At 53.8% G+C, this 552-nt stretch overlaps 1 pseudogene; it reads right to left on the bottom strand.

The window, feature by feature from the left end:
* Positions 1–423: 423 nt before the first annotated feature.
* Positions 424–552, bottom strand: LOC136484582 (small nucleolar RNA Z247; annotated as a pseudogene).

A 552-nucleotide genomic window follows, 5' to 3' on the forward strand; every position in this document is an offset into this window, starting at 1 on the left:
GTACCTCCATACCTAATCCATTGGCAATGTGAACTTGGTCATGGCCGCCATACTTCTCACGAGCAGTGAGCTTCTCCAGTTCGCTGGTCACATGATCCATCACACAGGTATCCATGTACCAATTTGTATCTATCCCATAGGAGGTGGCTGATGCAGAGCTCTTCTACGGCTGGCCAGTAAAGGTAGCGTCAAACCTCTTGAAACAGCGAAGCATGGTGTGGCCCTCCTTGTTGCAGAGCTGGTAGATGACTCTAGATGTGGCGCTGCCCTAACCACGGCCGTCACCGCGACCACCAATCTTCTAGCCACACCCACTGCTGCGGCTGCCAGAACGGCCATGTGATGGACCACCACCGCGACCACCTCTGGTGGCCATGTTCACAGAGGAGTTTGATCCCCTACCATGAAGGAGCTCGATGCGCTGCTCAAAACTCACAAGCTAAGCATAGAGCTCACCCATCATGATGGGCTCGACCCTTGCCGCAATAGCAGACACGACAGGGTTGTAGTCGACGTCGAGACCGATCAGAATGTATGTTCATCCTTGAGGAG

Source organism: Miscanthus floridulus, chromosome 9 (assembly GCF_019320115.1).
Source record: "Miscanthus floridulus cultivar M001 chromosome 9, ASM1932011v1, whole genome shotgun sequence".
NCBI lineage: Eukaryota > Viridiplantae > Streptophyta > Magnoliopsida > Poales > Poaceae > Miscanthus > Miscanthus floridulus.